The following is a 13,080-nucleotide window of genomic DNA, read 5'->3' as shown; positions in this document are numbered from 1 at the left end:
AACATAAAAATACAGAAAAAAAGAAAAACATAATTCAAAAATTTCAAATCATGAAGTAATAAAATTGTGTTCAAGAAAAGGTTTCAAAAGACATTGATTTTAAAGTAATTGGAAACCAAATAATTTAATTCTAAAGAATGAGTGGATCAAATAGAAAATCATACAAAAATGATTAATTTTATTAAGAAATATGATAGCAATAGTGCAACATCATAATTTGTGGGATGCAGGCAAAATAAAGAGAAGAAATTTTATTATCTCTAAAATTTTAAGTTTTATTTTAGTAAAAGAGAAAAGAGTAGATTAATGAATTGATCATGAAACTAAAAAACATACAATAAAGAACAAATTAAAATTCAACAATTAAGCACCAAAATAAAAATCCTGAAAATCAAAGAAGAAATTAATTACATTAAAAATAAAAATAATATGGCCTAATAAATACAACTATGATCTGGTTTTGTGAAAAAAAAATAGATAAATCATTGGATAATTTAACTAAAAACAAATTGAAAACAAAAATGAAAAGAGTGAATTCACAGTTTATTAAAATTATAGTAATTATTATGATGTTTTGTACAATTATGTGTCAAAAAAGCTGATAATCTAAAGGAAATGCATAATATTTAGAAAAATACAAATTGCCCAAATTAACACAAGAGAAAGCAGAATACTTCAATAACTCCACCTAAGGAAAAGGAATTGAGTAGATGATACATGAACTCCAATAGGGAATTTTTTAAAAATAAAGCAGGACCAGTAGAATTTTAAAGTAGATCTTAAAGTAGATTTATCAAACCTTTAGATACCAATTAATTCAAATACTATATGAAATATTTGAAAAAAAGATAAAAATGAGTCGTACAAAATTTCTTCTATGCTAGGGTTGGAAGCTCAATTCCATGTGGACAGTCTCGGGCGGGTAAAGGTGGGAACTTCTAAATCTTAGAGTTCTCACGAGACCCCCCAGGAAACGACTGGGAATCGAGGTGAACCGAGCTATCTCGTGTATTTCCGCCTCTTCCCGTGAGAAACGTGATGGGAGAGAGCTCTCCCCACCCTCGAGATTGTCCCGGATCTGGGCACACCTACAGCACGGTATTCAGATGCAAACTATGCTGCTGGAGAGTTTAAGTAGGATCAGGAAAGCCTGAAAGTTCTCTTGGGCGGGAGGGGCGCGGAGCGGACAGGACAGAAGGCTCCGCTTTTCCTCTCTCTTCTCTCCCCTCCCCCTCTCTCCCCACTTATACTTCTACTTCCAATCTCTTATTTTAAGATCTTTGCCTCCTTGGGAGATTCTTCGCTCCCTCCTAAGGAAGAATTCCCCTGCACTTGTAACTAGACCCTGAAATAAAGCTCAACCCTTGTTCGACTCTGGAACGTCCTTTCTCTCATACGAGCATCCGGTTTGGCCAACCGAAGACCTCCGATAGAGGTAAGGGAAGACTCGGGTAGCCCACAGGCCTCTAGACCTGGCACTTCTATAACACAAATATGATTTTGATACATAAACCAGCAACACTAAAAACAGAGAAATCACAATTATCAATAAAAAATTTTAAATAAAATATTGTTTTAAATATAAATTCAACATAACTATTGAAATAAAATACCAGCAAGGAGAGCATATCATATATCACAAAGTTTACACACAAAGATCAGGTAGGATTCATACCAGTAATGCCAGACACACTCTAAGCTATAAGAATTACAAGCATGATTCATCACAGGAATAACAAGATCAACAAAAGTTATATTATTATTATTTCAACTGATGCAGAAAAATGTGACAAAATCAACACCCATTCTTATTAAAAACATTAGAAAGCATAGGACACAATAAGGCTTTTCTTAAAAGTATCAACTGTATCAATCTAAAACAAAGAACAAGCTTTATCTGTAATGGGGATAAACTAGAAGCCTTTCCAATAATGAGGTGAAAAAAGGTTTTCCATTATCACCATTATTATTCAATATTGTATTAGAATTCTAGCTGAAGCAAGAAGACAAGAAAAATATATTGAGGAAAAAAATTGGTAAGAAAGAAAAAAAACTGTCACTTTTTATAGATGATGTGATAATATACTTAGAAAACTCTAGAGAATCAGCTTAAAAACTAATGAAAGCAATGAACAACATTACAAAAGCTTCAAGATATAAAATAACCCACATAATTCATTCACATTTCTATATATTATAAACAAATGTAGCAACAAAAGACAGAAAAAGACATTTTATTTAAAATGACTTCAGACGGTAGAAAATACTTGGGAGTCTAACTGCCAACACACATACATAAATTATGACCACAGAATTATAGTCAAATAAAGATAGTGTAAATAAACAGACAAATATTAATTGTTCATTTGTAAGCTCATGAGCAAACAACAAAATGAATATGATTATACTACCCAAATTATTCACTTATTCAGTGCCATACCAATCAACTTACCAAGGGATTCATTTATAGTGCTAGAAAAATAATAATGAAATTCATCTAGAAGAATCAATGTTCAAAAATACCAAGAAAATTAATGAATAAAAAAATTTGTGAAGGTGCCACAGAAGTACCAGATCTCAAACTACTTTACAAAGCAGTAATCATCAAAACCATCTGGTACTGAATAAGATAATTTATGATCAATAAAATTAAACAGTAACTCTTTTAAATACAATGATCCAAGAAAATCTCAAAAAAATCCATATAAACAACGCTATCCACCTCTGGAAAGAGAAATGATGAATTCTGAGAGCTTATTAAAGCATATCTTTGAACTTTCTTCATTTCTCTTGCTTTTTTTGCAACATAACTAATGTAGAAATGTATTATGACTTCATATGTATAACAAGTATCATATTTCTTGCCTTCAATTGGTAGGTAAGATGTGGGTCAAAGGAGTTAATTTGGAACTAAAAAAAATTTAAAAACAGGACTGCCTGCTTGTCTCTAAACAAAGGAGAAGACAATGAACATTTCTTGAATCTTCAAAAAGTTGGAAATCTATAGATGTGGAACATTGCATATAAAATAATTTGGTTGAAGTTTTGTTTAGTTTTCTTCAAATTTTTTATGTTTCTTCTTAAGTAATTGTTCTCATTCAGGGATAGCTTTTTGGGTCAGGAAGAAGTCATGCATAATTTTTCCCTTCAAACTTAACCTTTGATTCTAGTTTTGTCTTTGACATCAAGCTGAGTAAGACTATTACATCATTTCCAGTTTTTTAAGACAGTTAAATGCCCCTCAGTCTCCTATATGCAAACATCCCAAGCTCTTCTAATTAATCATTACATGGTATTGATTCAAGGCCCTTAGCTATCTTGAAAGTTTTCTCCAATACATTTTTTTCCACTTTTCAGAGTCCTCCATGATCAGGGTTTAATGCTAATGAGATTAAAGATCTTTTCCACCCATTAATGGGTCTGTACATTAAGGCGAGTTTGATTAGGGGAGATTTGTAGCAAGGTCCACACTGTCTGTTAATGAGGTTGGTTCCCAAGGGTTATGATGCCCTCTGGTTCTGAAAAGTTTAAAATATTCTGAGGCTTACTCATTGGAAGTGTTTGTTTGGCCAGACAAGGCTCTGGGCAGCTGCGAAGGAGCCCCTGGCTTTAAAAATCCAGATGTTGGTGCTTCTATCTCTTGTAACTTTGTATGTATGATCTGACAGTTATCTGTCTGTTGATCTATGATGTATGTATTGCTTATGGTCGGGCAGTTGGAAACCCTATCTGTTGATCTTTATTTAGTTCAGAGTGTTGACGTTTTCCCCTAAATTAAATCAATGAAATATGTGCTTGATTAAAGTGATTGTTAACTCCTCAAAAGTTGCTTTCCTTTTAGAAAAGTGGATCTAAGAACCTGTGATAACAGGCTATCATGGATGAGTCAGGGTGCTTGCTTTTATATTATGGCATAGTCTTAGCAGGATCTTCAAATTAAAAGGAAACTATGCAGTTTTATGAAACTGGAATAATTGTCTGTGGTTTCCTAGTTGTGCTGTCTACAATTCTATGGAACCCCAGGGAGTGGGAATGGCCAGAGTCACTGCTCAAATAGATTAGCCCAGTTCCTGACTGTGCCTGAGGAGTGAAGGCCCTGAAAGTATATTTTATTCAGAATCCAGACCAGAGCAGTGAGTGCTTGGTGTGCGCCAACATTGGAGAGGTGAGTGTGAAACAGGAGTTGAAGTTGGAGCTGAGGGCTGTCTGTGCCCAGACCCATGTGGGAGCTAGGAGTGGCCAGCTCCTGCTGGAGGAGAGGAACCCAGGAGCCCAGAGATCAGCCCCTGGGCAAGATGGGGACTTTGCAGCAAGGCACTGAGTGTGCTTTTTTTTCAGCATTCTCCTGTAACAGTTTGGGACCCAGGGAGTGGAGTTGGCAATTGTATGGGGGGAAGTGTCATGTACCCCCAAGGACTTCACCCTGATGGCTGTGTTGCCCAACCATCCCTCAGGACTTGGAAACCCACAATGACGTTATGGGGAGAAGGACATATCTCCAAGAAGGACTTTATTTGGACATTTTGTTTCCAATTGAAGAAGGAGGAGTTTGTTGCTCACTCCCCAAAGACTGACCCCTAAAGAATGATGTTATTTTATGTATTCTTCAAATGTAAATTTAACAATGTGTTTATTTTGTGGGAAGTACGTTGTATCTACTCAAAAAATGTTAATACCTATTCAAATACAAGTTGCTCATGTAATGGATGTGAAAAGTCTTGTGACCCAATGTGATGCTCATGATATTTAAGATCTTCCCCACCCATTAATGGGCCTGTCCAGTAAAGGGATTTTGATTAGGGGAGATTTATAGGAAGGCCCACACCTTTTGTTAATGAGGCACTAGTTCTCAAGGGTTGTGATGTCCTCTGGCTCTGAAAAGTGTATAAAGACTCTAGGGTGGCATTTTACTTTGGAGCTTACTCATTGGAAGTGTTTGTTTGGCCAGATAAGACTCTGGGCAGCCATTGAAAAGCTCCTGGCTTTAAAAACCCAGATGTTGGTGCTTCTTTCTCTAGTAACTATGCATTTAGGATCTGTTATGGTAGTTATCTCTCTGTTGATCTGTGATAGATGTATTGGCTATTGTCAGACAACTGGAAGCCCTATCTGTTGAACTTTATTTCTCTGTATTTTCTCTGAAATTCAGGGAGCTGATTTTTCCCCCTGAACTAAGTGAATGATATATGTGCTTGATTAAAGTGATAGTTGATCTCTCAAACATTACTTTCTTTTTAGAAAAGCATATGTAAGAACCAGTGATAGTGGGCCATCCTGGATATGTCAAGGTGCTAGCTTTTACAAAGGGATACACCAAACTGAAATTCTTTCTATTGTTGGACACTTCTGACTGTTAGGATGTTCATGTAAGCTAAGTGAATTTTCCTCTCTAAACCAGTTCTTTGGCTTTGTAAAAACTTATAGACTAGACACAATACTTTAAATTCCATGTTATAGAGAACATTTTAGTTAGACTACAGAATGCAAGTTTTTGAGCATAGAAGGAATATTTGATTTAATTAAGTAGATATTTGCATGTCTGTTACCTGCAGAACTCTGTTATCCCCTCAAGATATAAAATACAAAATTCAAAAACAGTCCCTATTAGCAAGCAGTTTACAATCTACCATTAGGTGAGTAAATTCAAGAGAATTTGAAAAGAAATTTAAAAAAATAAGTAAGTCTAGGGATCATGTTTGCCCTTACTTTTATATTTAACTGATATGTATGCAACACTCTTCCCTCATCAAATTGGTATTTGGGGTCTCCAGATGACAATTGCTATCTCAGGTTCTGGGATACCCTATAAGTGGCTACACCTACTACTATAGCTCTTGAGGCTCCTACCACTATACTTGCTTTTAACAATTAACCAGTAAAAATAATTGACTTATTAAAAAGTATACACAAACACACACATATGTATGTATATACATATATATGTCTGTGTACATATAACTATATGTATATATACCCATACATATATATACATATTTGCGTATGTATATGCATATATAATCATTTTAAGAACAGTAACTACAAAATATTTTCCTCATAAACCTGATGAGTGTTCTACACACATACACACACACACTCACAGACACACACACACACACACACACACACACAAACAAACTTGAAAAGAATGGAAACAAAATTATACTGAAATGGTTTAAAGGTACACAAGTATGGAACACATGTGGTCAATGTAATCAAAAACTCTTGCACTGTCAGCCTCCGGGATTTTTCCTTAGCAGACTCATCAGACATCTCAAAACTCAATTGTTCAATCTCACTGTTTTTTTTCAGTCCATAGCTGGCTTTCATCTTATTCCAGAGGCTGTGCTCCTTGAAACATTTTGACCCCAAGTGATTATCTCTCTGTATTCATGTTTATCTTTTAAGTCTCTGTTCCCTCAATGATGCCTCATATACTTGGAAACTGATGCTCCAAATGCTGGATAGGACATGTCTTTAAGAGTAAGTAATTCTACTGCTACATGCCATGGATAACAAGAGCAAGGGAGGAAAAATAATACCTCCTCCTTGAATCATTTACCCAAGAAGGTGAGCTAGGTTCTTTTCCATCTACTAACTCCTGACTTGACTCATGTAAATTGACAAACTTCATTTGTAGGGCTTAGTGATTTAAAGCCATGCTAGTAAATGACCTATTTTTATTTGTTCAATGACATTGCTTGATACCTCACTTTCATTTTCCTTTTTTTAAAAAAAAAAAACCTTTTATTGATATTCTCTATTGTTACATTGTCTCATTTCCTTTGTATCTCTTCCTCAATCTCTTCTCAGAAAGCTGTTTTGTGGCATAATTTTTTGGGGTGTAACTACCAAAACAGGATGGTAACACCAAAATTTGTAAACACTTCACCTAAGGTGAGAGAATGGAGGAAGCAACCCTCTCAAATCTCCCCAAATTTGAACATAAATTTTACCAAGATTTTATACTCTAAAGGCATATAATTCAGAGTTGATAGAAAATTGTATTTAACTGTTTCTATGTCATTCTATTACACTTTTAAAATGAAATTCAAATTTGTCATTGTTCTATTTAAGAATGAATTTTATGTATTTAACTCATACACAACCTTTTCAACCATCTAATTGTTCTTAAATGTGATGACGACCTATATAATATTCAAGACTGAAGAATAGTGAATCCAAAGATTAACCTGATTAGATATTGGGTATATCTTCTTTAGAAAAGACAGCTCCATAAGGATGGAGCTCAAGTCAAATGGTCTAGTTGCAAATTATAACTTTGTTGTTTGTGACTTGTGTAACTTTGAAGAAGTTAAATCACCATAGGCCCAAATGTTCTGACCTACAAAGTTAGGGAGCTATAACAAATGATCTCCAAGATCCTTTCCAACTCTAAATTTATGATTTTGTGACCCAGGAAATCTGAAGATTACTGTGGAATCAACACGACCAGTTGAATATAGTCGATGCAGGAGAGAGGGGTATCCGTAATACTTCCTTAGTCAGCATCCTAGGTACTAACACCTGAAGTTTCAATTATTTAAAATATAATAATAATGTCAACAGCTGACATGTAGATATAATGGATGTAATATGGATGTAATGTATTGGATTGGATGTAATACTTAAAATTCTATAAAATTATTTTCATACATATTAACATAATTCATTATTTTCCTCAAATCTCTGCAAGCAAAATAACTTTTATATGATCCCCTAAGCTTCTTAGTGCCACCACCAAAAATGTACTTTCCATTTATTTGTTGATGTTTTTCACATATTTATTACATGGTGCTGGCCTTGAAAAAATTATAGAGAGTTTTTGAGACTTAGAACTTTATTTTTTTTCTGTTTGTATTCCCAGAACCCAGTACAATGTCTGGCAAAATAGACACTTAATAAACCCATGCTAATTGTCTCATTTGATCCTTGCAGCAAGCATGTCAAAGTAGATGCTTTGAAGAAAATGTCTCCCCAAGACCACATACGTAGTGATTGTTCTGATATTTAAATACATGGAATCAGGAAGACTGCAGGTCAAGAATTCTTAATATCAGGGGAAACTGAGCATATACCTCTTTCAGGTGAATTCATACTTGTATCCAATCTGATATCCAGATGACATATAATGATAGATGGGAGAGAATGAAGGGAATTTGCATTAATAAAGTATCTATTATGTGCCAGGCCTTATGCTAAGCACTTTATAAATATGATTTCATCCTCACCACAACCTTGGGAAGTAGGTTCTTTTAGTATTCCCATTTAACAGTTAAAGAAACTGAGGCAAACAGGTGGAGATAGATAAAATCTGTTTGTTTTCATTGAACAATACAAGTATTTAAGCCTTAATACTACCAGTAGGGTGATTTATAACTCTCAGCTAGCATTAGCTAGGTCCTATGTGTTCCTTCACTTAGAGGTAATTACTTTACAAATAGGTTCCACTGCAGGCCAGTTTTGATATATGTGCGGCTGAGCTTCTCAGTTTCCTGAAATTGACTAGTGTACTGGCAATAAGTCCAGACTGAGCTTCTTGAGTTATTTTCTCCATTGAGTACGACTTGTTAGGGACAAGGTCATCATGTCTGCGCTCTATTGTAGGGTTTTGCTGCATGTTCCCATGGTTGAGGCTGTCCTTTGGGGGGTGGTGGGAATTTTTGTACTGAAATAGAAATTGACAGGTCATAAATCTGTGATTAGGTTTGGATAACAGATAACAAGATTAGATAGATTGTCATGACCTACTTTTAATATGTCTACTGACTTACAATACTCCCTGTTTTCTTTTTTAGTTACTCAAAAATCAGTTGTTTAAAATTCCTCTCTAAAATTTGCTTGTTCTCAACAAAACTCATAAGCCTACAGCTTCTCATATCTAATTGTTTTAGGTTCTGAAAATTTTTAAAGTAAACTTCTGACTAACCTAAGTTTGCCTGTTGTCTTCTTAATAGTATCTCAAAAATTAATGATAGTGGTGATATAACCATATCAATAATTTCTGTGCTCTGAAGTATAATTGACACTTATATGGGCAGTTTAAGTTCTATGGAGAGTTTGGGAACTACTTTATTATCACCTTTCCAAATCTAGGCTTGATCCAAGGGAATGAGTAATGATTTTGTAGGTAGAATATGCCTCTTCTGTCACATTACTTTTGTCACTTTCAGCAAGTCACTTAATGACTTTGGGCTTCTGTTTCATGATTTGTAAAAAAAGTGATGGTTAGACTTGATAATCCCTAGAATTCCCTACATATCTAAGCCTATAATTCCTATAAATCTAATCTTTTAAGTTTAAAGATCACTCTTATTATTGGAAAAGTTTGAAGAAAAATAGAAATGAAATTGTCCTACTTTCTCTATCAAATGTACTTGTGTCCACAAAAGTGGTCCACTTCCTTCTTTATTCAACTTCTTTTAATCATAGTCAAAGGTCCTTTTGGTTGTCCTTCTCTGACCTTTTATATTTTCCGATGTTACTCTTCAATATTTGTGTCAGTCTTTCATATTCATGAAATCTTTTTTTTCATTTTATTTATCTTTTAAAAATCTCAGACTATCAGAAATACCCATAGAGCCACATCTCTTTAGATCCCTCTTCATTTCCATTCTCATAAGTTATTATAAGTTATTTTGTTGGGATTCAATTTTTGAGAGCCTGGTAGCCTATTTTATCCATATTCTATGTCCAATCAAAAACTGCATTCCCCAAAATCATATATTTTTCTCTAAACTCAAAGAAATATGTTCTTCTGGTATCATGTGTGGGGTACTTTTTGAGGTGAGGGATTGTCTTGGCTGGTATTTGGCAGGTATATTGGCAGGTATTCCTAAGTATTTTATATTGTCTTCAGTTATTTTAAATGGAATTTTCTGTTTCTGGTTCTTTCTGCTGGGTTTGTTGGTAATATAGTACTGAAATAATACTGATCCTCAGGATCCCTGGTCTCTGGGCACTGCACATGATACTGTTCCTAAGTGCCCTTGATCCTTTGTGACCAAAACAGTTACTGCACCTCAGGGCTCTCCTCCTTCTTTACTGAAAGTACTCATCCCCAATGTTTAACTGTGACCCAGATTAGACATACACTATAAATTTGCCAAATAGCCTTTGGTACTGCATCCAGTGCTGTCGTATAGATTACTTGCAATATTTTTCTGACAGTTTCCAGTTGCCCTTGCATATCTGTCTAGCAAGTTCCCAAAGCTGCTGCTACTTCTGTCACTACCACCTAGTCCCACCACTGCTGTTTCACCCATGTGAGCTCAAGGCCATCCTCCAACCCATTGTCACAGATCTCTTATTCTGACCTCCTAAATTGACTTAGGTTGGATGATGTCTCAATCAGAATTTTTATTGATTCTGCCATTCTATATTTTGTTTTGATGCATTGTTTTCAAGTTGTTTGCAGTGAAATATTGAGAGAACGTGGCTTACTGCATTCTCTACTCTGCCATCTTAGCTCCACCCCTGAAACATCAGTGGGTTTTCTGAAGAGCAAAAGATGTTACATGAAATCCTATGCACACCTTTATATAAATCTCAATTCTCTTCTCTCTCCTCTCCTTCTAGTCTTCCATCCTTTCTATTTGTTAAGTCCATGAAGTAGACATAAAATGGTCCTAGGATAAATAACTTTCTTACTATCATTGATATATGTTTAATGTTTTTGGCAAATTGTCATCTAGTTAGATAAAATACTTATTTTTCATTGAATAATAATATTGTAATGGAAACTCTTTTATGTGGATTCACTGAGAACACATTAAGGACAAATCCAATATCAGATAGGATGACAAGCATGATGTCGTTTTTGTTCCTACATGGTTTTGATTTCCATTTTTTTGTTCTCTATGTTTTAAGAGCTTTTGTCATTCCCTGCAGATTGGAGGCCATGGGAATTCAGTATGTTGCCATATATTAAAAACTGTTTTAAAATGTTTTATATGTCAATATTAAACTTGCACAATTATAGCCAATACATTTGTATGTGAAATTATTGTGATTCAAGTACAATTATTTTGTTTTTAATTGCCAAGGATATTTGGGAAGGAAAGGGGTTGCATTTGTAGTAAGAGAATCTAAACATTTTTCTTTAATTTATGATGGTTAAGGGGGGCAGAGCCAAGATGGCAGAGTAGAAAGACAAAAAAATGCAGGCTGTCTCCATACAGCCCATAAAATACCAATAGAGAGGGACTCTCAAGAAATTTTGGAACAGCCGAAGTGGAGAACAGATTGGAGGAGATTTCCAGCCCAGGGTGACCTGAAAGGCCCACAGGAAAGGTTGGTTGCACCAGACGCAGAGCCAAGAGCAGAGCCCAGCCCAGTCTTGTCCAACCAGCATGACTCTGGGAGGAGGACATCTCACGGGCAGAATCTCCAATTGCACCAGCAGGTTCCTCAGATCCCTCAACCCACAGGTGCCAAAGGTCAGTGACTGGGTTTTGTCAGCTGGCCAGGAAGGGAGAAGGGCCTTCCCGTAGCTCTGGCCTCAGGCAGCAGCCCCACAGAGGCCACATCGGGCAGGCAGCAGGAGTTCTCACTGCAGCCTCTACATCAGCCTGCATACATTGTTGGATTGTAAAACCCCTGGGGGCACTGAGGAAGCTGGTCTTTGTCTCACACTGAATAATGGCCCTTCCCCCACAGCTTGACTGAATCACAACCCCCAGGGCTAGCTTGGTGGAACTGGAGGTCAGGTGCCTGTGGAGAGGAAACTGTGCTAAGATTTTGGGCACAAAAATCCTTCCCTGCACCCAGACCAGTACACGCTTCATTGTGCCACCTTGGAGGAACTGAGATCTTACAGGTCCCCAGAGTATACCCTACTCTTGACAAAGGACCCAAAAGCCAAGTAACTGGTTGGGAAAATGCCCAAAAGGGAAAAAAATAAGACCATAAAATGTTACTTTCTTGGTGAACAGATATCTCCTCCCATCCTTTCAGATGAGGAAGAACAATGCTTACCATCAGGGAAAGATGTTAAAATCAAGGTTTCTGTATCCCAAATATCCAAAATAAATATTCAGTGGGCTCAGACCATGGAAGAACTCAAAAAGGATTTTGAAAATCAAGTAAGAGAGGTGGAGGAAAAACTGGGAAGAGAAATGAGAGACATGCAAGAAAAGCATGAAAAGTGGGTCAACACCTTGCTAAAGGAGACCCAAAAAAATGCTGAAGAAAATAACACCCTGAAATATAGACTAACTCAATTGGCAAAAGAAGTTCAAAAAGCCAATGAGGAGAAGCAGGCTTTCAAAAGCAGAATTAGCCAAATGGAAAAGGAGGTTCAAAAGCTCACTGAAGAAAATAGTTCCTTCAAAATTAGAATAGAACAGATGGAGGCTAATGACTTTATGAGAAACCAAGAAATCATGAAACAAAACCAAAAGAATGAAAAAATGGAAGATAATGTGAAATATCTCATTGGAAAAACAACTGACCTGGAAAATAGATCCAGGAGAGACAATTGAAAAATTATGAGACTACCTGAAAGCCATGATCAAAAAGAGAGCCTAGACATCACCTTTCATGAAATTATAAAGGAAAACTGCCCTGAGATTCTAGAATCAGAGGGCAAAATAAATATTGAAAGAATCCACTGATCATCTCCTGAAAGAGATCCAAAAAGTGAAACTCCTAGGATCATTGTGGCCAAATTCCAGAGTTCCCAGGTCAAGGAGAAAATATTGCAAGCAGCTAGAAAGAAACAATTCAAGTATTGTGGAAATACAATCAGGATAACACAAGATCTAGCAGTTTCTATATTAAGGGATCGAAGGGTGTGGAATAGGATATTCCAGAAGTCAAAGGAACTAGGACTAAAACCAAGAATCACCTCCCCAGCAAAACTGAGTATAATACTTCAGGGGAAAAAATGGTCTTTCAATGAAATAGAGGACTTTCAAGCATTCTTAATGAAAAGACCAGAGTTGAAAAGAAAATTTGACCTTCAAACACAAGAATCAAGAGAAGCATGAAAAGGTAAACAGCAAAGAGAAGTCATAAGGGACTTACTAAAGTTGAACTATTTACATTCCTACATGGAAAGACAATATTTGTAACTCTTGAAAA

This window comes from Notamacropus eugenii, chromosome 3 (assembly GCF_028372415.1).
Source record: "Notamacropus eugenii isolate mMacEug1 chromosome 3, mMacEug1.pri_v2, whole genome shotgun sequence".
NCBI lineage: Eukaryota > Metazoa > Chordata > Mammalia > Diprotodontia > Macropodidae > Notamacropus > Notamacropus eugenii.
The sequence above is the reverse complement of the archived record's forward strand: the minus strand, read 5'-3'. Positions refer to the sequence as shown.